The sequence below is a fragment of the Cervus elaphus genome, chromosome 21 (genome assembly GCF_910594005.1).
Source record: "Cervus elaphus chromosome 21, mCerEla1.1, whole genome shotgun sequence".
NCBI classification, from domain to species: Eukaryota; Metazoa; Chordata; class Mammalia; order Artiodactyla; family Cervidae; genus Cervus; species Cervus elaphus.
Window position 1 is genome coordinate 15,724,582 of NC_057835.1, and position 26,073 is coordinate 15,750,654.

At 38.6% G+C, this 26,073-nt stretch overlaps 1 long non-coding RNA gene across 1 annotated transcript in view; it reads right to left on the reverse strand.

Annotated features, from left to right (window-relative positions):
* LOC122679034 overlaps positions 1–26,073 on the reverse strand; it is a 291,578-nt gene that overhangs the window by 51,384 nt on the left and 214,121 nt on the right. Inside the window, exon 4 of the long non-coding RNA XR_006336315.1 lies at positions 2,823–3,050. This is a non-coding gene — a long non-coding RNA (uncharacterized LOC122679034). The remainder of the gene's footprint in view (positions 1–2,822; positions 3,051–26,073) is intronic.

The window sequence follows — 26,073 nt, forward strand, 5'->3', positions numbered from 1 at the left end:
AGGCCTGTATAATTTTGAGGTTCTCAATCAGGGTAGTATTTTTGTGGTTGTCTCAGGGATGCCTGTGAGATAGCATCCTTGCTGAGAAGTGCTCTTTAAAACATGGTCCATACTCTAAGGTTCTGCTCTCTCTTTTACAATAATATGACCTTGGGCAATGGTGCCTTCATTTCCTGAAAGGTAGGACAAAAATGACTTCTGCACAGGATAACTAAGAATTAAAAGAGATATTGCCTTAGTCTGTTCAGCTGCTATAATAAGACACTATCAACTGGATAGCTTAACGGGCAACAAAAATTTATTTCTTGACATTCTGAAGGTTGGGAAGTCCAAGATCAATGTGGTGGCAGGTTTGTTGTCTTGTGAAGGTCCATCTTCTTGTTCATAGATAGTGCCTTCTCATTTGTGTACTCACATGGTGAAAGGGGCAAAGTTGTTCTCTGGGTCATTTTGTGTAAGATCCTAATCGCATTTATGAGGGCAGAGCCAAAGGCCCCACCTCCTAATTCCATCACATAAATTTTGGGGGACACACATTCAATCTATATCAGATACCATATACTACAAAACCCCACTGTCAGTAATGTATAAATACATGCTTCCTTATCCAGTTACTCTCAGAAGAGAGTAAGCAGTGAAAAATATAAGAAAAAACCCTACGTGAGAAAGAAATGTGCTCTGAAAATGACCAAAGACTCATACACTGATAATTAGTTTTTCTTCAGGAGGGCATACACTGTATCAAATATAATTCTATTGGTCATGGAAACTTTCTAAATTGCTTTTTGTTTACTTCCTGTATGTGGGCACTGGGCAGACATTTTCCATGAGCTTACTCAGTTTTTAATAGCAAGATTCATTTTTCCATGTCTTTGTGTACGTAGGTCTTGAACTCCTAAATCCTGCCTTCCTGCAAGCAGTGTTTTATATTGGAAACAAACCTAATTTGAATCCCATGATTTCTAATTACTAGCTGTGTGACTTTGGACATGTTGCTACAATGCTCTGAGCTTTAATTTCTTCAGTGATAGCTTTCTTTTTGATTGAATGTGCATGGATCAAAAAACTTAAGGAAACACTGAATAACCAGGACTTAAAAAAAAATAAAAAATAAAAAGAATAGAAAACCAGTGTGTAGCTCTTGGAATCTAAGGAACCAATGGACTTTTTTTGGTGGTGGTGAGGAGGCTCAAACACAGGCATCAATCAGTTCCAACTCTTTTTCCATCTCTATCACCAGGCTCCCCAAGAGAAAAAAAAAAATTCATTGGCCTAGTTTAGATCATGTGGCTATCGTATGCCCCTCAATTGACAGTCTTACTAAGACTTCAACAGATAATAGAGAAGATGGACCTTGATCATTTGCTCCATGAATATTGCTTGATAGGGCCTGACTACTGGTAAAGGGGCTCAACCAACCTATGGGATCTAAATGAAAGAGGACTGCAGTATTAAGTAGTTTGACCAAACTTCTTTCCAGCCCTTCTGATCTCTTTACTGGTGTCTCCAACTGGCCATAGTCAACTGGTAGCTTGATAGCAACACAGCCCACTGATACAGTATATATGATGTCAGCCTCCTAGGTTACACACTAGAGGAGAGAAGGCTGGAACATGGATCTGTAGGGGCTAATGAAAAATATGTGTGTATATGATATCCCTAAAACTTTCATGGTTATGAGTTCATTTTCCCCTCATATTTAGAAAAAGGCCTCATGATTTCTCTTATCCCAGAAAAAATAAGTGTATGTGCAATCCCTGGTTCAGGAAATTCCTAATAATTTGGAAGTGGCCAAAGGCATGAGTCAGCATGTTTCTCTCCTCTTCTTCCTTGGCACAGCCTGGTCTCAGCAAGGCCTGGCTCCGGCTGTGCCCCCTCCTTGAGGAGCCTCATGGAGGCTGTGGGTGGCATTTCCTCCTACGCTGGTGGCTCTCTGAGCTCCTGCCAAGACTGAAGGAAGCCACTTCAAAAGACACCACCACACCACTGATAAATGGAATCAGAAGGACCCTGCTTCAGCCCAGACTGTCTCTAAGCTCTTTTCACCAGGCCCCTTTCTCGAGGGTGCATTCCTCTTCTAACTGGATTTGGGTAATGATGGGGGGCCTCTCTACCAGCCAGCCATTTGTCAAGTACAGACTCATTCCTCAGTGTTCGGAATGTGGGGAGACGAGGGGTTCAACTTGAAGATAAAAAAAATGGGGTTTCTGCCATGGCCTGTCTACATGTTCTCTCTAGTTCCTATTTGCTAAATAAGGTTGGAATTCTTTTCAGGATACGCTAAGAAAAAGAGATGATTTGTAATCTCTGAATGCCTTAAGAATAGACTGACTCAAGTAAATTTACATTTTCTGCCATAGTTTTCAAGTGAATGCAATCACTGTGATTCCATAGTTCAGGAAAATAGACAAAAATAGATACTTGTAGTGATTGAATATTTCATGTCTTTTAAGGACAGCATGACACGGTGAAGAGAACACAGAAATGAGGCTCCCAAACCTGGGTACTGTGTTAGTATCAGTCGAACTTGGAAATGTCATTTTTCCTCTTTGGACTTCAGTTTCAACATTTGTAGTGAGAGTTATATTTTTTAATACAGACACTTAAGAAACTTGATCAGTATTCACAGGCTTGGAAGTCAAATCCCCTATTGTTAGTTATTAATGAACTCATATCACTTGGGGCACCTCTGCCTGTTGAGAGATTTTGTTAGCTTTGTCTTAATATACTAGGACTCAAACATTAGGGAAAGTGTTGAGTTCTTTCCCTTACTATTGAACATGTCTGATATTGTTACTGGGGTAGGAAACTGGATAGAGTACCTTTCTCTGTCATGGAAAAGGAGGTCGCACAGTTCAGTGTAGGATGGTGACCGTCTGTTAAGTGGCAGCTCTGTCTGTTTGGATCCACTTCATGCCTTCCATTCCTAGGTGAAGTCACTCAGTCGTGTCCAACTCTTTGCGACCCCATGGACTGTAGCCTACCAGGCTCCTCCATATAGTCACTTCCTAGTCCCAGAATGCTGCTGGTGAAACTTCAGGCTTCAATTCCTAGTTGTAGGCCAAAGAAAGACTTCTTAAAAGGTGGAAAACAAACAAACAAACAAAAAAACCCTTGTTGACTCTTTTAAAGGAATCTTGGAAGAAATTCTAGGAAATAATTCTGCCTTAATCACTTAGGCCAGAATTAGCACATACCTTCATCTACCTATTAGGATCAAAAAGAGTCTTTTAGGTGAACACATTGTCAGAGGATAGATATTAGGAGGTAATTTTTCAAGGTTTTACATACAATTCCCTTGTTACTCTTCCCAAATATCTCAGACCCACGTATGGACATTGGTGTATACTTTCTCACTAGGTTTTTATAAGTCTTTCCCATAATATTTTGAGTCTGATTGAAATTCATTATAGGTCTAAAGATGTAGGAATTATATTAGGCTGTTTAAGCTTATGTTACTTTCACCAACAATACTTTTCTATGAATCCCCCTTATTCCTTCCAAAAACTTTTTATAAAGCCCACGTTTCTGATATGTGTTACTCTGCTGCACACAGATCCCTGGAACATACTGTCCAGTTCTTTCCCTGTTTCCCCTCAGTTCTTATAGGGACTCAAGTGATTGATCAGCTAGTTAGAAAGTTAGAAAGCTGGAGAACAAGAATAAGGATAACAACCACTTATCAAGTGTATGTCATGTGCTGAGTGTTTCTGTTACATAATTTTTATAACAACCTGTTGACGAGGTTGCTGTCATCCCATTATCACCAATGAGGAAATTCAGGGTCAAGAGCCTGTAGTAAACAGTCCAATTGCATTTAAACAGTGGAAAATCTCATGGACGGAGGAGCCTGGTAGGCTGCAGTCCATGGGGTTGCTAAGAGTCGGACACGACTGAGCGACTTCACTTTCTCTTTTCACTTTCATGCATTGGAGAAGGAAATGGCAACCCACTCCAGTGTTCTTGCCTGGAGAATCCCAGGGACAGGGGAGCCTGGTGGGCTGCCGTCTATGGGGTCACACAGAGTCGGACACGACTGAAGTGACTTAGCAGCAGTAGCAGTATATTATACGTGGCTCATACATCTATTCACTTGTGCATTCTCTCATTCAACATTTCATTATACTTTCACAAAAGCCCAATGAGAACACAAATGGCAAGTTGGGATTACAGCAAGGGTCAAATAGTCAAATAAGCTCTGTTTTATGTGATTTTGCATCGAATTATTTTCAAATCTTGTCTCCTCTAGGACAAATAGGCCCCCTTCCTTTAACTCTCTCTGGAAGTACGAGGGTTTCTAGAACCCTTATCATGAAAACCTCCTTGTGACACACTCTGTTTGTTAACGTTATTCTTGAAATGCTGCTCAGATCTGAACCTATTAATAATTCTAGATGTGGACCAAAAACAAAACCAAACAAACCTTCGTTCAAGATACTTTTAATTGTAGATGGTCAAAGAGGAAAACCACTCTAGTTAGAAGTTGTATTACTAGCACCAAGTGCTAAGCCTAACACAAGTTGAATATTGAGATTTTGAAAGAACTTGGGTTGTGCAGTTGAGTGATTTTTATTTAGTGGAATGTGAGAACTGTCTACAGGTATCTGAAAGGTTGTCGTGTGGAACTAGGATTCAAGTTGTCTTCATTGCATGTAGTAACCTTCTACTACTAATTATTATTACTGGAGAAGGAAATGGCAACTCACTCCAGTATTCTTGCCTGGAGAATCCCATAGACAGAGGAGCTGATGGGCTATAGTCCATGAAATCGCAAAGAATTGGACATGACTTAGTGACTAAACAACAACAAATGATAACTATTAATAATGAAGCACTTTCTAAATATTAGCTAAATATGTGACTTGGAATATACTTTATTCCCTATAACTTTATTATTTTGGAATTATTAACATTTTGAAACTATTATTTCTATAAAATACAAAAAGGTAGCTGAGGTTTAGAGAATCAAACTACTTAGGAAGACAGAGTAAATAGTAATGAGGATCAAATCCATAGCTCTACTCACTAAACCTAAAATAGTGAAATTACTGAAATTTGGACCACTTTTATCTCTTCCTAGGGCCTCAGTTTCTCATCTGTATAATGAGCAGTTTGAATCCTAGGGTTTATGTATGCAGTTGTGTGTTGGAGCCCATGTGGAATTTGAGAGATGATGGTTTTATTTTCAGAAATTCTGGGAACTTGTCTTAAACAGCATCATTTTTGATAGTTGTAAAATAGATAACTAATGAGAACCACCTACTGCATAGCTCAGGGAACTCTACTCAATGCTCTGTGGTGACCTAAATGAGAAGAAAATCCAGAAACAGGAGATATACGTGTATGGATGGCTGATTCAGCTTGCTGTATAGCAGAAGCCAACACAACATTGTAGAGCAACTATACTCCACTAAAAAGTTAGAAAGGGACACAGCGCCACTGACAAACTCTATAGACTGCACATTTAACATGCTATGTTAAAATAAAGTACCCAAAATCATTATTTTCTAATGTTTGACTTCATTTGACTATGATCTATTCTCTTTAGGATAATGATATTATTAGCTATTGCACCTCCATGGTGGAAATATTATAAAATAGCTGTGCTGCTGACATCTTTTCCCATTCAGTGGGATCATTTTATAGCTTAATATCTGCCAGATGTGAGTATTTACACAATGAAAATGGGCAAATACCACTAATCAAAGTTTGGTTTATTGGGTTCTTTTTAGCTGACTCTTTTGTTGATTGTATTGACTTATGAAAGTGATAGAAAATGTAATACAGACTAAAGTTAAAATGTCACATCTATAGGCATTTCATCCGAGTTGCACAAAAAGTAATATTCTCCCAATATTTGAAAACTACGATCCAGTTCATAAAAGAAAGCACTCAATATCTTTAAATGAGAGAAGTTCCAACCAAGTTTTTTTTTCTATTTATTAATATAAATGAACATTAGTTGGTAGTTTTCATTTGTCAATTGTCATAGGTTAGCTATAGTGAAGAATTCAGTACAGTCATTGGAAATATTTAGTGAAAGTAACTTTATAAATTTATATAAATATAAATTTATAAATTTATAGAATTTATGTTATTTTTATTTAACTTGAGCTACATATCCCTTATATAAATATGTATGTTGTTTAGTTGTTAAGTTGTGTCCAACTTTGTGACAGGACCGTAGCCTGCCAGGCTCCTCTATCCATGGGATTCTCCAGGCAAGAATACTGGAGTGGGTTGCCATCTCCTCCAGGGGATCTTCCCGACCCAGGGATCAAACCGACCTCTGCAGCATCGGCAGGCAGATTCTTTAACACTGAGACACCAGGGGAGCCCCAAAGTCTATCTGTTCGTATATAAATGTAAATATTTACACAGGCACCCTGGAGCTGGTTGGGAAGTGCTGACTTGTACACAGTTGGACTGCATATAGGCCTTTCTCATCTTTGATAGCTCAGGAGCCTAACGAGTACAGGCAGGTAGAGCCCACCAGAAGCAGGCACTGTGAAGGGCTGGAGAGGCAGTGCGGTCCCTGTCGCTCTGCTGGTGACAAGGCCACATCTAGGGGGACAGGAAGACGCACGTGATGTCGGTCTTCTTCCTTTCCAATCAGAGTGCCTCTTAGTAGGCACGGAAGATGACACCAGTGAAACCCGGGGACAGTGTATTCAGGAGGCAGCGGCTGATGGCTTGTGAGACTTTCAAGAGTCTTATTTGTTGATATTCCTTCATAAATTGAAACTTTCTGTGCGGCCAGGGTCAGAACACATGACCCCTTGAGCTGATTTCCTCTACTTCTACATATGCTTTCTCAATAGCTGTGCGTCTTAGGTGTTATGTATTAGTCTCTCTCATGAGAGTTTAAGCCTCTTGAGTCTGAAGACTGTGTTGTCCAGCTATAAGAGTTGCTCAAGAAAATCATTGTTTTTCTCTTTGATCTGAGTGAATTTGGAGGGAAATCAATATAAATTCAATTTGTTCTCTGTTTTAGTTCCTCAAACTCTAGAACTGCACAGAGATGATAGAAAACCTCTTTATTAATAAATTCTCCCTGCTGCACCATTTATATAAGCAGTGGCTTTCTCTTCATCAATAGACAACTTCCTTGCATGTTAACTGTAGATTACAACATTTAACCTTCATGGTGTCTTAGAACTTCAGGATCACAGTCAACTGAAACCAACCAGTGAGTATATTTTGTTTTTATTGACTTGTTATTGATACCTGTTTAACATCCATGAAAATCCAAGTAGAGAGAATTTGAATGTAAAAAGGCTAATTTCAATTGAATGCCCACTGGGTTTCAGGATTATTCTAAACACATTATGTTTGTGCATATTCAGTTTAAATCTTTACCCTTCTAAAAGGGAATCAACCGGCTAAGAGGTTATGATGGCTTACCTGACACCAAACCCAACACCTTCTAGGTGGCAGACCTAGTATTTGAACCCCAAGGCTTCCCTTGTGGCTTAGCTGGTAAAGAATCCACCTGCAATGCAGGAGACCTGGGTTCTACCTGTGGGTTGGGAAGATCCCCTGGAGAAGGGAAAGTATTCTGGCCTGGAGAATTCCATGGACTGTATAGTCCATGGGGTTGAAAAGAGTCGGACACGACTGAGCTTCTTTCACTTTCACCTTCATTATAAATACCATTGTTTTTCATATAAATCCTACTAACTCATTGTAGAAAGCTTCTATTTGCAAATAGATGTTTTAACATATATCAATAGGATAAATATTCAACTGTTATTTCATAATTATATATATATTTACATATTTTGTAGCTTATGCAAGTTTATTACATCTCCTCAAACAACTCTTTTTTTTTATACTACTGATTAAAATAGGCTACAATATTTATCACAATTTGGCTAGTTCCCAAATATCTGGATTCCACACTCTGATATGTGCTATATTTTTCTTCTTGTATTTATTGGTCCAATGTGGCCCTCTAAGGTATGTGGTCCCACAGGTTGAAAAACTCAATGCTTGTGTCAATAGCTTCTAGCTAGAAATTTCTTTATCATAATTACATATTATAGGAACGTTATCATAGTGACGAAACAGAAAAAAGGGTATTTGAAAAAAAAATGTAGAGATTACTTTGGCTGTTTTTGACTGACTCAAAGACATAAAGAAGAAATCAAAAATGGAGAAAAAATAGACACCATTCTGGATTTGAGCTGTTTAGCCCATTAAACCCAGGTGCACACCATATATTCTACAGTCAAAGATTTCTCGAAACATTATAACCCACAGCCTCCTTGCACACAATTGAGTTTGGTTCCCTTTATTTGCTGTCTGCTTTCTCTAAGCTCCTCATCTTCATCTTTCCAGAAAAAAAACTTGCTACCAATTCTAGCCCTCAAGACCATAACCTCAGCACCAGTGGCCCTAGGAGTGAGCACTAAGACATTAGGTGCAACAAGGTTTTCCTTATTTATTTTGAGCCATTGTGTCTAGAGTTGGCAGTACCACTGAGGGTATGATATGGATACTCTGCCACAATGCATGTCAATCAAGACCTCACAAGAATCTGAAGATGCATTACCTGTGAAACCATTCAAATGGTTCAAATTTCAGTATCCCTTGTAACTTCCTTACTTGGAGACAGTTGCTGAATTTTTCCTAGGTAGCCTTAGCTCTTGACATCTTGTGTGTGTGTGAGAGAGAGAGTTAGTCGCTCAGTCATGTCCAGCTTTTTGTGACCCTGTGGACTGTAGTCTGCCAGACTCTTCTGTCCATGGAATTCTCCAGGCAAGAATACTGGAGTGGGTAGCCATTCCCTTCTCCAGGGGATCTTCCTAACCCAGGGATCGAACCTGGGTCTCCTGAAGTGCAGGCAGATTCTTTACTGTCTGAGCCATCAGGAAATAGAGCGATATATGTGAAACTGTCATTAACTGAAGTCTCCAGAAAAAACAAAAACTTTTAAAAAAACTTATACTTTTAAAGTATTACTGGAGGTTAGGACCCAGAACTGCTGAAATGACTTTGCACATACACTCTTGGGAATTCAGTAATGGAGTAAGCATAATTTGATCTCAGTCACAAAGATAACTCCATATACATCAGCGGTCCCCAACTTTTTGGCACCAGGACTGGTTTTGTGAAAGATAATTTTTCCATGGAGCCCAGGGACTGGGAGATGATTTGGGGATGATTCAGGCGCATTGCATTGATGGTACACTTTATTTCTATTATTGTTATTACATTAGCTTCACCTCAGAGCATCAGGCATTAGATGCCTGCGTTTCAGGAACCTGGATACACATTATTCTGGTATAACTTACAAATCCCCTTAAAGCTGTATTCTGGCAATTCTCCACATGCATAGGTTTGAGGACACTTTCCTAAGAGGATTGAGAAACCAGTAACTATCTTTTAGAAGGAGAGTGATAACCCTGATGCTTTAAGGGCTTGTAAATGATGGAGGCAAGAATAATTCTGAATAATATTCAGAAAGTATATGCCTAACGAGCTTTAAAAAAATGGTTTCTAAGCCAAACTGGTGAGTTTTCCTTAAGGTACTTTTTAAAAGTTTTGAGAGACACAAAAGAAAAAAATAGAAAAGAAAATCTTCTCAAAGCAGTTTATACTTTGTTGTCTCCCTTGAGCATTTCAAAGAAGCTATTCAAAGCTAGTACATTTTAACATATAAACCAGGACTATGCAACTAGCCCAACTATCAATTTATGTTCTTTTTTTGAAACAACTTGTATTTTACAATCCACTCTCCCTTTTAATTATTACAACAATGACTTAGAATAATGTTTCTCTTAACTCGGAGGCTGTATCCTCATTACTCACTGCATTGTTGGTCATTTTTTTCCCCACCAGTGTTTGGCACTCTACAGCAGGTATGGGGTTTGTGTTTTCACAGGCTAATCTGTCTAATAAGGGCTTTAAGGCAGCACTAGTGAGTCTGTTCTCCTCTCTGTCTCTACTAAGTGGCCACTTCCTCGATTTCCACATCTGCAAAGCTGGAATAATGTCACCTCTGGTGGATGCTAGGAAGAACAGATGAACTAGCTCTTGGCACATACTTTCTGCTTTGTAACAATTATTAATTACTAACCCTGTCCTCTTCTCCATAGTCCTTTCCTATCTGTCCTCACTGCCCCTTTAGCTCTGGTGACTTCTGGGAAGTCACCAAAATCCACTGCTTCTGGATTTTGATTAAGAAGGGCTTATTCTCCTCCCACTTCCTGGGCCTGTTTTCTCAATTGTGAAAAGACTTCTGAGTTATGACTCAGTCTGATTATCTTAGCATTGCTTATAGTTTTTACGTGGTCTAGCTTTGATTATTTTCAGTGTACTGGGCTCTGATCTAAACAAATATTTCTCACATTTATCTATCTTTAAGGTGATATTTTAAAATTTAAAAATCAAGGTAAATATAATATTATCCCAGATGCCAGATGAGGAAGTGGAAGTACTCAGGAGATACTCAATTTTCCCAAAGCTGTACAGCTATTAAGAAGGAAACCAGGAAATTTGACTTTAGATGACAAATCTTCTCCGCCAATTCAACCCACTTCAGTGGCCTCTTGGGGCATCATCATTTCTAGGGTCAATTTCCCTGGCTGAGTGGTGTTGACCATTCAGCACAGGTGCTGTAGCCATTAAAAAGCATTTCCATAGTCATTGCTGACTCAATTTCACTCACTTCTACAGACACTGCTTTCCTGTATTTATTCTCTTCTTTACCCCCTTCCTCTCCTCCTCCTTTTTCTTTCCAGCAAAAATTGTGTTCTAGGAGATATACTCAGGATTGACGATTCAGAAAGAATAATAAATTGCTGCTGGTCTGAAACATGACACAGTGTAATTGAGCAGGAGGGCAAAGGTAGATTGGACACAGGAAGACTATAACATCATGCATTCTGTTCCCATGAGAGGCAGAGAGAATGAGTTAGAGACACAGAACCCACGCCAGGAGAGTCACAGAACCCAGCAGGGCCACAGAGACAGGAAACGGTGGACAGAAGCGTACACTCTCCCTGGGGGGCCTGGGGAAGGTTTCATATTTGCACTGAATCTTGAAGTAGAGGAGGCAGAGTTTCATGTAAAAATATGGGGCATCCTAGACAAAGAGTAGACTGAAGAAGGGGCCCTGTTTTGTGTCAAGAACCGAGTATTTACTGGGACAATCCTCGGAGAAGGAGAGAAGGACTTAAGGTTGGAAAGGAGACTTTCAAGCAACATCTAAAAGGTCTGTGTGTCCACACTTAAGATATTCTGATCATTTATGGTGAACACTATAAAGTGATCAGATTTATCTTTTACAAGCTTATCTTGCACATCCTCTGGAAAAGAAACTGGAGTCAAAAGCTCTTTTGAGAAGGTGATAAACCTTTAGCTAGAATCATCAAGTGAAGTCGCTCAGTCATGTCCGACTCTTTGCAACCCCACGGACTGTAGCCCACCAGACTCCTCCATCCATGGAGATTTCTAGGCAAGAGTACTGGAGTGGGTTGCCATTTCCTTCTCCAAGGGATCTTCCCAACCCGGGGATCGAACCCGGGTCTCCCGCATTGCAGGCAAATGCTTTACCATCTGAGCCATTCTGAAAGAGATGGGAATACCAGACCACCTGACCTGCTTCTTGAGAAACCTATATGCAGGTTAGGAAGCAACAGTTAGAACTGGACATGGAACAACAGACTGGTTCCAAACAGGAAAAGGGGTACTTCAAGGCTGTATACTGTCACCCTGCTTATTTAACTTATATGCAGAGTACATCATGAGAAATGCTGGGCTGGAAGAAGCACAAGCTGGAATCAAGATTGCTGGGAGAAATATCAATAACCTCAGATATGCAGATGACACCACCCTTATGACAAAAAGTGAAAGGAACTAAAAAGCCTCTTGATGAAAGTGAAAGAGGAGAGTGAAAAAGTTGGCTTAAAGCTTAACATTCAGAAAACTAAGGTCATGGCATCTGGTCCCATCACTTCATGGGAAATAGATGGGGAAACAGTGGAAACAGTGTCAGACTTTATTTTTTCAGGGCTCCAATATCACTGCAGATGGTGACTGAAGCCATGAAATTTAAAGACACTTACTCCTTGGAAGGAAAGTGATGACCAACCTAGATAGCATATTAAAAAGCAGAAACATTACTTTGCCAACAAAGGTCTGTCTGGTCAAGGCTATGGTTTTTCCAGTGGTCATGTATGGATGTGAGAGTTGGACTATGAAGAAAGCTGAGTGCCGAAGAATTGATGCTTTTGAACTGTGGTGTTGGAGAAGCCTCTTGAGAGTCCCTTGGACTGCAAGGAGATCCCACCAGTCCATCCTAAAGGAGATCAGTCCTGGGCGTTTGTTGGAAGGACTGATGCTGAAGCTGAAACTCCAATACTTTGGCCACCTCATGCGAAGAGTTGACTCATTGGAAAAGACCCTGATGCTGGGAGGGATTGGGGGCAGGAGGAGAAGGGGATGACAGAGGATGAGGTGGCTGGATGGCATCACCAACTCAATGGACACGAGTTTGAGTAGACTCCAAGAGTTGGTGATGGACAGGGAGGCCTGGCGTGCTGTGGTTCATGGGGATGCAAAGAGTCGGACACAGCTGAGCAAATGAACTAAACTGAACTGAGAATCATCAAGATGAAAAGGGAGAGGGCTCAAATCAATAAAATTAAAAATGAAAGAGGAGAAATGACACAGAAATGCAAAGGAGCATAAGAGACTACTATGAACAACTATATGCCAACAAAATGGACACCCTAGAAGAAATGGGCAAATTCTTAGAAAGGGACAACATTCAAGACTGAAGAGGAAAAGAGAAAATATGAACAGACCTATCACAAGTACTGAAATTGAAAGTGATTTAAATCTTCTAACAAGCAAAAGTCCAAGACCAGATGTCTTCACAGGTGAATTCTAACAAACGCTTAGAAAAAGTTACCACCTATCCTAAAACTCTTCCAACAATTGCAGAGGAAGAAACGCTTATTCTATGAGGCCACTATCACTTTGATATCAAAATCAGACAAAGATACCATAAAAATGAAAATTACAGGCCAATATCACTGATGAACAGAAGCAAAAATACTTACAGTGTTAGCAAACCAAATCCAACAATATATTAAATGAATTACACACCATAATTAAGCGGGATTACCCCAGGAATACAGGATTCTTCAATATCTGCAAATCAGTGTGATACACCACATTAACAAACTAAGGAATAAAAACCATATTATCATCTCAACAGATGCAGAAAAAGCTTTTGACAAAATTTAACACTGATTTATGGCAGAACTTTTCAGAAAGCAGGCATAGAGGAAACTTACTTCAACATAATAAAGGCCATATATGACAAACCCATAGCTAACATCATACTCAACAGTGAAAATCTGAAAGCATTGCCCCCTAAGAGCAGGAACAAGACAAGAATGTCCACTCTCACCACATTTATTTAACATACGGAATAACCAACAAGAACCTACTTTATAGAACAGGCTCTACTGCATATTTTTTAATAGCCTATATAGGAAAAGAATCTAAGAAAGAGTGTGTGTATGTATATACACAATACACACACAAACATACATATCACTATATACGAATAATGATTCACTTTGCTGTACACCTAAAACTTACATTGTAAATCAAACACACTCCAGTGATAATTTAAAAAAATATATTCTTAGCTTGCAGGCTTACAAAGACAGACAGTGGTCTGTACTTCATCTACAAGTTATAGTTTGGGGACCCTCACTATTTAGCAAGGTGTTTAAAAGTGCAAACTTTTAAAAAGTATTCAACCTCTTAAGCAGACTGCTGGGTTTGTTTCCAAACTGCTCCTGTTACTGGTGGTGCATTTATATGTCCAGGTCAAAGAAACATTTACTTTGATCCTGCTTTGTTCTCTTATCTTTCTATACTTTTCTTAGGCAAGCTTCTTAAGAGAGTAATCTGTACTCCTTCTCTGTAGCAAATTGTGTTTCACAGAAATGGCTTCAATAATGCTACTAGTCTCTGATGCTCTTCCACAATCATGCTGCCTCCCTTAACCCCTATCAAGAAGTAGTATTGGTGTTCCCTCCCCTTGAAACTGGACAGACCTCTGTGAATACAACTAATAGAATGCTACATAAGTGATGCTATGAGATATACAACCTGGATCACAAAAGGTAACCTAGCTTCCGCACGTCTCTTTTAGGATCTGTGCCTGCAGATCCTGGAACTGCCATGCATGTGATGACTATTATTTCCTCTTAAAGGCTTTCATTAAACTTCTCCAAAGCAGATGTGGACACAGGCAAAGAAAGAGCTGTCCATGTGTATTCTGTGACTATGGTATAAGATATATGGGGCAGAGAGTTGAAAGCTTAGGCCAGTGATGTCAGCAGAAGCTAGTTCATAGACGATTTAAATGATAGATTTTGGATTTCAGGCTGGACCTTGAGGGCAGTATGTGGCCGTAGGAGAGTTTTATAGGTAGGAGGACAATGGATAGGTTACTTTTCCAAAGGGACCACTCTGATTGCAATAATAAGGCTGCATTAGAAGGAAGCAACAGTGGTTTGGAGACATCATCTGCTAAGAAGCAAGCCTCTAGTGCGGTCTGAATAGGACTTAAAGAAGGGCAGTGGTCATGGACATCCATATGGGAATTAGGATCAAGAGAGATTCCGGAGACCAACTAGGAAGAAGAACACTGCTTATTTAGTTAATTGGACAATTGATATTTTAGTATCTTCTACTACAGGTATGTTAACAGAATAGATCCTTCTTTTATATAACTAAGCCTCCTAGCCTCTCTCTTTTGTGACTTTTTTCTCCTGTCAGTGTGCAGTGAGGTTCCCATGCTGGTGGTTTATCTCTCTTCTCTTAAGCAGACAATGGGGAACCGTTCCTTGAAAGCAAGATGCCACAGATAAGCTCCCAGCTGGCCCGATGTGGTGAAAGGGCTTTTGGGCTCCCCTTGCGTAGCACCTGCCCCTGTTAGCCACAGACCTGGTCCCCTGAAAACACCCTGGGAACTCTGTCCTGAAGCATCCTCCCACTGTTATCTTGACCCCATCACTGTGTTCTGGGTTCTCACTCTGGGAGATTAAATCTTTACATGCCCGAGTGGAAAGATTGTATCCTTGTAATTTTTCACCTATATAATTTCTCAGCTGCTTTAGTTTTAACCTGTTGTATTTATGGCCCAACTGTAATTTAAAATACTTAGAGAATGCCAATTTCAAAGGACAGCTCTTTCAAATTGCCACTCAGAGCAGCTTTCTGAGCAAGTGTAGTGAACTGTGGTAAAACTGATCATTTCAGTCAATTAGATTTTTAGGTTACTCACTTTTTACTGCTCTGAAAGAGCAAATGAAAACATTTGAAAGCTAGAATCAATCAATTACAGTCTAAATGTAGATCAAGGAGGAAGATACACAAAAAGCCATATTTATACTTTTTTTTTGTAGACATGAACCTTGTAGAGGTCACTGAAGTTCTATTATAGAATGTTCATTTTACATGAAGTGGAAGTCACTGCTAAAAAAAAAAAAAAAAATTCCTGAAAAGATCCTTGGAATAGAAATTGGTGACAATGAATTAAAAGGTTAATATGAGACAACAGAAATACTCCAGTCAGGAAAGGGAAGTGAAGTGAAAGTCGCTCAGTCGTGTCTGACTCTTTGAGACCCCTTAGACTACACAGTCCATGGAATTCTCCAGGCCAGAATACTAGAGTGGGTAGCTGTTCCCTTCTCCAGGGGATCTTCCCAACCCAGGGATTGAACCTAGGTCTTCCTCATTGCAGGTGGATTCTTTACCAGCTGAGCCACCAGAGAAGCCCAAGAATACTGGAGTGGGTAGCCTATCCCTTCTCCAGCTGATCTTCTGGACCCAAGAATTGAACCAGGGTCTCCTGCATTGCAAGCTGATTCTTTACCAACCGAGCTATCAGGGGGCTTTGTGAAATGAATACCTAAGCAGACCCAATCAAGTAGTGCTTTTTAAATAAAATCATTATTAATCACTGATTCAGAAAGATCTAAGTCTTATATAGTAGATATTCTGTGATTTTTCATTTCTTTTATCCATACCCAAGAATAGATTATGATGTTTAGAGATTATAAAAACATCTAGTAAAAGATCATGCTTTCTCCTTTAGTTCTGTTCAGTTGCACAATTGTGTCAATTCTTTGAGACCCCATGGACTGCAGCACGCCAGGCTTCCCTGTCCATCACCAACTCCCAGAACTTGCTCAAACTCATGTCCACCGAGTTGGTGATGCCATCCCACCATCTCATCCTCTGTCGTCCCCTTCTCCTGCCTTCAATCTTTCCTGGCATCAGGGTTTCAAATGAGTCAGCTCTTCACATCAGGTGGCCAAAGGATTGGAGTTTCAGCTTCAGCATCAGTCTTTCCAATGAATATTCAGGACTGATTTACTTTAGGATGGACTGGTTAGATCTCCTTACAGTCCAAGGGACTCTCAAGACTCTTCTCCAACACCACACTTCAGAAGCATCAATTCTTCAGTGTTCAGCTTGCTTTATGGTCCAACTCTCACATCCATACATGACTACTGGAAAAACCATAGCTTTGACTAGACAGACCTTAGTTGGCAAAGTAATGTCTCTGCTTTTTAATATGCTGTCTAGGTTGGTCATAACTTTTCTTCCAAGGAGCAAACATCTTTTAATTTCATGGCTGCAGTCACCATCTGCAGTGATTTTGGAGCCCAAGAAAATAAAGTCTCTCACTGTTTCCATTGTCTCCCCATCTATATGCAATGAATTTATGGGACTGTATGCCATGATGTTATTTTACTGAATGTTGAGCTTTAAGCCAACTTTTTCACTCTCCTCTTTCACTTTCATCAAGAGACTCTTTCGTGCTTCTTCACTTTATGCCAACCGTTAGATTCCTGAAGAAATCAAAGCATCACTAACAGTAAAGTAAGGTTAAGAGTAAAGTAGGATTAGAGTATTTCTGATAATATTTATCTTTAATCTTCTAATATGTACTTTGGAATTTCAAATTTAAAATCTTTCAAAATGTTTTCTCACATTAAAAAAATTTCCTAGGGGCAGTATAAAAGAGGATGTAGGTCAGAATTTGATTGGGGATATCCAGCAGCAGTAGTTATGATGGTATTTTTAACTGTCCAAAAATGGTCTGCTTTTAGACACACCCTTGAGACATTGTCTAACTGACACCTTTTCCACACAGCCGTCTACGACCAGTTCAGGCCATAGCTTCCCACTCTAGCCTGCCACAGCAGTTGTCTACACTGGTCACTTAAGGCCTTCTTTTAAATACCAAGACTTCTTTCATGATTCAGCAGAGGAGCACCAGACGTCAGTTAGCAGGTCTAGATCCTGCTTCTTTTATCACCACTTGCAGACAAGCATATTTCAGTTAAGTATGTTAGCCAGGGGAATGCTGGGAAAACAGCATCCACACTACGGAGATCCACAGAGGCAATTTAACGCACAGGTAGAAGTTGTTAAGACAAACTGGAGATGGTGAGACAGCCAAAGAGTAACATGAGCAGAAGGCCACTGGCAACAAAGGGGTTGAAGGAACACGGGGAGATGCTATTGTACCAGAGAACAGAAGATGAAACAGGAGGAGCTAAACTGTGATGGGGCTACTATGTGGGAGCCTGAACCAAAGAGGGAGGGTCTGTCTGGAAAGGATTTGGAACTAACTTCAGAAGAGGTGCAGCTACTATCAGAAACACTGCCAGAAGCATATAGGAAGAGGGGAGAAATCCCTTGCTTTGTCTCTCCCTGCTGACTTTGCACTTTTCCACCAGCGTCACCCAGTGGCCACATCTACATAGAAGCCAGCTGACAAAGACACCTGGAAGGTGTAATCCCCAGTGCTCCATCCAGAGCAGTGGGTGGAGTCAGGGGATGATATGAAAAATCCTGGCACAGTAAGTCATTCACCTTGTGAACAGTTGAAACTTCCTCAGTCAACTTTCAAAGCAATGCCTTTTTAACTTGCTTTTTAAGAGCATCTGAAAGTATTTTAACAACTTATTGACCAGAGGTGTATTAATATGTCTTTTGTTTTTGTTTAGTCACCAAGTCATGTCCAGGTTTTTGCGACCCCATGGATTATAGCCCACCAGGCTTCTACCCAAACCTTATTGACTAGAGTGTTTCAATATTCACGTACATAACAATTGCCAGCCACAGATGTTAGTTTCTGTAAAAATCCCCTGGTCAATAATGTGTTAATTTGTTGATAGGGGGTAAAAATGGAAACTTTGAGAATACTTTGGATAAATATTTTAAAGATTTAAGATATTTGATAATGGAATAGGGAATATTCCAATAATCTAGGGAATATTTCAATAATCTAGGGAAATAGAAAGTCACAAATATGCAAGCAGATATAGGGACAAAGCAACCTAAGATAGATGTGATATTTTCTGGGCTCTGAAGTAGAAGGGACAGTTTCTGCCTCTTGAGGGTATCGTATTCATTAGAATCAGTCTGCACTAAAGGACCGTGAAGTAGGATGAAGTGCTATAGAGATCCAGTGGTGAGAAAATGGTAAATATTTGCCTTGTTTCGGCTTCTAGATAAGTATGCGTAGTGTGCACATTATGTGAAACACAGAAAAGCTAGGAGGATTTTTAAAATATCTGTATCCAAATAGGAAAATTCTTCCAGATGAAAACAATAAATTAATCTGCTTTCAAAATTTCAAAGCTCACACAGCAAAGAAATACTGAGGTTAGGAGGTTAGGAACCTAGGTGGAGTAGCAAGAGGTGACATGCGCGTAATTAGCATCCAAGTGCCCTGAGAGTTCATTCCAGTTCTGGTTCTGATTCCAGTGGTGACCCCGTCCAGGCCTCCACTCTGATTTTCTGCTGTTAATAATGAAAACCAGAGCCAGTCCACATACACTGGCTGGGCATTTTGCAAATGAATGAACCAGCTTTCCCAGGATCTGAGGCCCTGTGTGTAACTCACTCCCCAGCCTGCCCACCCCTCTGACAACAGTCAACACAGTCAGACTCCATCATATTGGAATCATGCTTCAAACTTCCTGTAGCACTTAAATTAGCTGCCTAGCTTTGCACTTAAGACATCCCCTTGTCTGCCCTGAAGTGTCCTAAGTGCTTTATCTTTCATGCTCCAAAATGCAACTGCCCTTGTAAAAAAAGTTCACAAAAAAATATGAATTCTAGCTTCATGACTTCTGTTTGATCTTTTGCAATTAGCTTAAACTCCCTAACTAAGGCACATGAGTAACATGAGTGAGGAGCTCAGCATATGTTTTAGGCCATAGTAGGTGTTCAATACATTTTTGTTTTTTAACCTTGTTCCTATCCCTTCAAAATGCCCTTGGACCCCAAAGGAAGGTACAATTTACCTTTCCTACAAAATATCTCATTTGTTCACCCCTTATGTCTTTACTCACACGTTTTTTTTTTTTTTTTTTTTTTCTGTTGTGACTTTAACTGAAATGGGAAAGATACTAAAAAAAATCCAAGATCACATTTTCTGTATCACAAGTCACCAAAACCTTTTGACTTTAAACTGTATCTTTTTAACTTGCATTTGTCTTACCCTCTATCTTCAGTGTTTCACTTATCTCTGGAAGACCAAATGTAAAACAAAGCTTATATGAAATGAGAATAGATCTTACAATTAGACAGACATACCTAGGAAGTGCTTGAGACATTTTTGCTACATACTATTGAAAGGAATGTTTCCTTTTCAGCCGGTTGGGACCATTAGCAGGAAAGAAAGAAATATCCTAGACAAAGGAAGAACTATTCCAACGGCCAGCCTCAAGCTGGAATGTGTTCTAGTCGATTCCCTTTTCTTGCTTAGCAAGCACTGAGCTTCCTGTCTCTGGTTTGGACCTGAAGTGGAGGTTCCCAAATACCAACAGGAAGGTCATACTTGTGGTCTCCCTCCCTTGCTGAAACCCTGCTGAAACCTGAAGCACTAGAATTCCATGTGGGTGTCATTTTCTCAAGAGACTTCCAGCTTCAATTCCCAGACCAGAGGTGGGTCACTGTATGCTATTAGATCCATAACCATTCTTCCTCTCTTTTACTTTTCTGAGATTCCATCATTATCTTGCCAACTATGGGTTCAATAATTAAGAAGAGTTCTTGCAGGGAGGGGGTGGGGTTTTTAAACAGAGGATAGAATCTCAATAAGTAAGTTGTGTTAGATTTCTGCATACATCTATCTGCTGCTGCTGCTGCTAAGTCACTTTAGTCATGTCTGACTCTGTGCGACCCCATAGATGGCAGCCCACCAGGCTCCTCCATCCCTGGGATTCTCCAGGCAAGAGTACTGGAGTGGGTTGCCATTTCCTTCTCCATACATCTATCTACTTATACACAAACATTGAATACTCATGATATGCTAATCATTGTCCTCAAAGAGGGGTGTCCTTTCTAACTCTAATTCTGAGAATCCACTTCTATGAGCTGTAGAGAGGCAGGCATTCAGATGTGTAAATCAGATTATTACATACATTCATTCATTTCACACATTATAAAGACCCTGTGCATACTAAGTAACTGTGATAGTCATTGGTGTTCCAAAAAGTACCAATACTTTATCAAGTGCTAACCATATTCTAGGTGGTTTTGCATAAGTGATCTTAGTTAATTTTCACAACAATTCTGGATAGAATCACCTCTGTTTTATAGTTAATAAAAGTACGCTTTGGAGAGGTTTTCCAATTTTCACAGAAAACACAGTCAGATCTAAGACTTAAGTCATAACTTGAACATTTATCTACTGATGGACATTTGGATGGCTTCCACTTTGGGACTGTTCTAAAAATATTCTTGTTCTTTTGTTGCACATGCAACATTTCTCTTTTGGATATACCTAGGAGTAGAATTGCTGGGTTATAGGATATGCATATGTTAAGCTGTAGTACACATACCAGTTGACAGTTTTTCTCTACATAATTTTTTATAGTATGAATTAATTGATGTGAAGTGAAAATCACTCAGTCATGTCCAACTCTTTGTGACCCCATGGACTATACAGTCCATAGAATTCTCCAGGCCAGAATACTGGAGTGGGTAGTCGTTTCCTTCTACAGGGGACCTTATAAACCCAGGGATCGAACCCAGGCCTACCTGCCTTGCAGGTGGATTCTTTACCAGCTGAGCCACCAAGGAAGGCCAAGAATACTGGAGTGGGTAGCCTATCCCTTCTCCAGGGGATCTTCCTGACCCAGGAATTGAACTGGGGTCTCCTGCATTGCAGGTGAATTCTTTTACCAGCTGAGCTACAAGGGAAGTCCAACTGATGTAGCAAATTGTATTTCACAAGGACAGACACAACAATAAGTCCCATCCCACATACTTCTTACTACAACCTTGATGCTTCCTCCCGCAAGTGGTGTATTCTAGCTCCTTCTCCTTAAACCTGAATGGGTCCCAGTGGCTTCCTTATTAAGGGCTTGTTCAACAGAACAGCCTGCAATTATTGAAATGTGCTGCCTATACAATATCCACTAGCCATAGTGATACTTGAAAGGTAGCTAGTATAATTGCAGAACTGAACTTTAATCTTGCAGGTAAATAGACATATATGTTCAGTGGCTGCTGCACTGGATGATGTAGGCTTAGACCAACAGAATATTGTGGAGTTGTTGCTATGTGATTAATGCCATACACTGTATTCTTTTGGAATACAGCCATTTTGTTTTTTAAAAAAAATCCCAATTAATTGGGAGTTTCAGGCTTACTGTGGGAAGTATCACATAGAGAAAAACCTGGGATTATGGATCGTAGGCGCAGCTGAACTCCCAGTAGCAACCAAACCCAGCTCATCATCCTGAGAGTGGGATCTGCAGCTCCCTGATGAGCTGCCCTGGCTGATGCTGAACAGGGCACACAAGCCATCCTTTCTGGTCCTGGCCTGAATTGCAGATTCATAAGCAAATACATGGTTTTGATCCTTTTAAGCCTCAACTGCCATCAAGTTATGAAGCTATATGTCTGGTTAGACTGGGACTCTGGGTATATGCATTTCAGATCTATGTACTAGATTCTCCACACTTCTCTGTCGATTCTCTTTACAATATTCTGTATTTAGGAGTGGTAGTATCAGAACTTACCCCTAGACAATGAATCTTTAGCTGTTCCTTATAATGTACAGCTTTTACTGATATTTGATCATTTTGCTTATCTTCCGTGAGTTCGGCAATGACCTAGAAATGATGCTTTATCTAGGACCTACTTTTATAAAGCAGAGGAGCACTTTCAGTGACCTTGCCTTTTATAACTCCAAAGCAAGACATGACAACAACCAAAAGAAAAAGCAAACAAGGAAAAAACCAAAGACATAAAATATAGTTTCCTGAGCTGGAAAAAAAAACCCAGAATACAGAGGCTGAAATACACCATATACTGTATTCTAGGTAAAAAGAAACTAGAAAACCATCTGAACATATTCTGTGAAATTTTAGAATGATAAAGATAATGAAAATAATTCTCAATGTAAGGTTGTGATTAGTGAGTTAGGAAGAAACAGTTCATCTCCAGAGGAATGTAAGTAAGCCTGACCAGGACTTTTTCAGAAAATCATGGAATCATGAAGAATGAACTTTATGATTCAACAACTCTATTTTCAAACCATTATGGTAGATGGAGTGTGTATGTGCACGTGTATTAGAGCAACAGGAAGACATTCTCAGTATCTCCTGATTCAGAAAGTAGTTGTTAAGGAATATGTCTAAAAATATATTTGAGATATATCACTAAATACATAGGCTTAACCTTGATGTCCTATAGACCCATGTTTAAGAACTTGCTCTGCTTCATTCTAGTTGAGAAACCATAAGTCTTTACATTTTCTCATCAATTTCCAGGTTGATGCTACTCTTACGCTCTAGCCCACTGTGCCAGAACATGACTGACTAAAGTCTTTGACAGTAAAGGGAACGTTGGATGCCTTCTTGTATTCTACAGCACGTGCGTAGTGTCTGGGACATCATCAATGGTGAATGAATCTAAGATAAATGACAGATTATATGAACGATTACCAATACAACTACCTGCTTAAAACATATGTTAGCACTCAGAACAAGTTAAGAAAAATGATCAAGTCTATGAAAAATATATTGAAATACATGTAACGCTGAATCAAAGAAACAGGCAAAAATATAAAAATAAGACATTAGAATAAACAACCAGGTATATCGAGGAGATAAATATGAGGATCACTTTGCTTAATCTTATGCAAATGAATTTGAAATTTTGACTATAAAGCATAATGTTCTAGAAAATATATGTAATGAAACAAGAGATTAAGAAATTTGTCAAAAGCCATCTCAAAAAGCATCAGCATCAATTTATTTCAAAAGTAAATTTTACAAAATACTTAAGGAATGCAATTAAATTGTTTGAAAGCATAAAGGAAGTGAAAGTTTCTAAAAGGTTTTTAACAAATATAGGAAAATTTTGGTAGAAAATGTAATAAAGGCAGCATAATAAAATAAAACTACAGATGGATTTGCCTAATGGATATTGATGTAAAACTTCTAAAATGATCTAGCAAATCAAATTCAGCAGCTTATTTAAAGATTGAAAGATACTCTTCAGGAGTGATTCATTTAATAAATTTAATATATTAATATGTTTTCCATATTAATTACAGGCTAATGCAGAGAAACATGTTTGATGCTAACAAAGTACTTGATAAAAATGCCAATATCATTCAAGATTAACAAATTTGATAAGTAGAAATATATAATACTTAATTAGCAATGTGCCTAATAGTGAAACACAAAAATATTTCCATTAAATAAAGAAATAAGACGGGGGTGTTGATTATCACTCCTGTTACCTAAATTCTGTGGGAAATGCTTTCCAATGATTTGAAAAATGATAAATATGAGATTATAAAAGTTCTAACATAGAAGTAAAAATTTAATTTACAAATACCTAGATAATTGCATAAACTTGTAAAACCCAAAATCAACTGGGAAAACTGTTGTTAATGATGGAAGAATTTAGTAAGAAAAATTTAAAAATTGATATTGAAAACCCTGTTGGCTTTATTTTGTACAAGTAAGATGTACTTATATTAAAGAAAAATCAGTTAAACAAAACTTACTAAGTAAACACCCAGAAATAGGGGTAAGTAGGAATGTACTAGATTTATGTAAATAAACTTTCAAGTGCTCTAATAAATAGGACACCAAAAGTGAAAAAAATTTAAAGTGATCTAAGAAAGATTAAAATACATTTTGAATGGGAATTAATGCCCAGTTCTATTTAAACTAATACAATACTGTAAAGATTCTAATTTACCCTGTGTTAATGTATAAATTGTATGTGATCCCAATAAAATTACCAATAGAATTGTTTTTTATAAAACTAGGCATGATAGGTGTATAGTCAGGTAATGATTAGGCAGAAAATTTTGTAGAATATAAAGGAACAAACTACATTTTTACATTTTACAAAGCTTCTGTAAGTAAGAGCTTGGTATTTTTACATTATATATAAATAAACAAATGAGACAGAGTCTTGACAAAGACTCAAATAATGTGGATATTTAGATTATGGTAATAGCCTTTCAAATCAGTGTGTTAAAGGCAGCATAATCAAAAAATGATGATGGGACAATCTATTGAGAAAAGAACAAATTATCATATACAAAATTTAGCACTTTCCTGAGAAAGAAAAGTGAAAAATGAAGGAATCAGACTCCTTGACTTCAGACTATGCTACAAAGCTACAGTAATCAAAGGCAGTATGGTTCGGGCATGAAAACAGAAATATAGATCAATGGAACAGGATAAAAAGTCCAGAAATGAACCCATATATCTATGGTCAATTAATCTATGACAAAGGAGACAAGACTATACAACGGAGATAAGACAGTCTCTTCAATAAGTGGTGCTGGGAAAACTGGACAGTTACATGTATTAATAGAAGAATGAAACTAGAACATTCTCTAACATCATACACAAACTCAAACTGGATCAAAAGCCTAAATGAAGGCTGAATACTATAAAACTCTTAAAGGAAAACAGAACACTCTCTGACATAAATCACAACAATGTCTTTTTGGATCTACATTGTAGCTTAATGAAACTAAAAACAAAAATAATCAAATGGGACCAAATTAAACTTAAAAGCTTTTCACAGCAAAGGAAACCACCAAAAAAATGGAAAAACAACTAATAGAATGGGAGAAAACATTTGCAAACAGAGCAACCAACAAGGGTTAGTCCCCCAAAATCAGCTCATGCAGCTCTATATTAAAAAACAAACAAACAAGCAAACAAAACCCAATAAAAAATGGGCAGAAAATCTAAACAGACATTTCTCCAAAGAAGATATACTGATGGCTAAAAAGCACATGAAAAGATGCTCAACACTGCTAATTACTAGAGAAATGCAAATCAAAATTGCAATGAGATATCATTTCACTGACCAGCCAGTTCAGGATGGTCATCATCAAAAAGTCTACAACAATAAGTAACTGGAAATGATATGGAGAAAAGGGAACCCTGCTGCATGGCTGGTGGACTGAAAATTGCTACAGCCATTATGGAGAACGGTATGGAAGTTTCTTAAAAAACTAAAAATAGAACTACTATATAATTCAGCAATCCCACTCCAAGGCATATGTCCAGAGAAAACCATAATTTGAAAAAGATACATGAACTCCAGTGTCCGTAACAGCACTGTTTACAGTAGCCAGGACATGGAGGCAACCTAAATATCCACTGATGGAGGAATGGATAGAGAAGATATGGCATACATGTGCAATGGAATATTACTTGGCCATCAAAAAGAAATATTGCCCTTTGCTGCAACAAGGATAAACTTAGAGATGATTATACTAAAAAGTTAATTAAGTCAGACAGAGAAAGATAAACTTACACATTACTATATATAAAATAATAATCAACAGGGACCTATTGTATAGCAGAGGGAATACTATTCAATATTCTGTAGTAATCCATATGGGAAAAAAAATTGGAAAAAGAATGGAGATATATATATAACTGAATCACTTTGCTGTACATGTGAAACTAACACAGCATTGTAAATCAACTACAGTATACAATAAAACTTTAAAAATCCCAA